This window comes from Dipodomys ordii, unplaced genomic scaffold (assembly GCF_000151885.1).
Source record: "Dipodomys ordii isolate 6190 unplaced genomic scaffold, Dord_2.0 Scaffold16, whole genome shotgun sequence".
Lineage (NCBI taxonomy): Eukaryota > Metazoa > Chordata > Mammalia > Rodentia > Heteromyidae > Dipodomys > Dipodomys ordii.
This window is the reverse complement of record NW_012267232.1, coordinates 7605203-7605797: the sequence shown is the minus strand read 5'-3', so window position 1 is coordinate 7605797 and position 595 is coordinate 7605203.

Below are 595 nucleotides of genomic sequence, written 5' to 3'. Positions count from 1 at the left end.
AAATAGGGTCAATGGAATGTCAGGAGATGAAGCCCATAAAGATTTCAGTAATTTAAATGCAAAAAAAATCAGCATTAGCCTTCCAATGATGGTTTACAATTTTAACCAAGTTTGGACAACAGGTTCTCACTTAAATGTCTATTTTTCCTTACAAAGCATCAGGGAGTCAGTGGCTCATGCCTGTAAGCCTAGCTACTCAGGAAGCTCAGATCTGAGGATCCTGGTTCAAAGCCATCCCTGGAAGGAAAGTTCGTGCAACTCTTATCTCTAATTAACCACCAGAAAACCAGAAATGGTGCCGCGGCTCAAGTGGTAGAGTGCTAGCCTTGAGCTGAAGCGTTGAGGGACAGAGCCCAGGCCCAGAGTTCAAGAACCACAACCAAAACAACAACAACAACAAAGAAATGTAACTTATTTTATGATCATTGCAAAATTTTAGCAACCCTAGTAGAATTGTTATTTTTCTGATTTATGAACACATTAAAAAGCAAGGAACTTGGGGCTGGGAAGATGGCTCAGTGGTAGAGCGCTTGCCTTGCATGCCTGAGGCCCTGGGTTCGATTCCTCAGCACCACATAAGCAAAAAGAAAAAAGC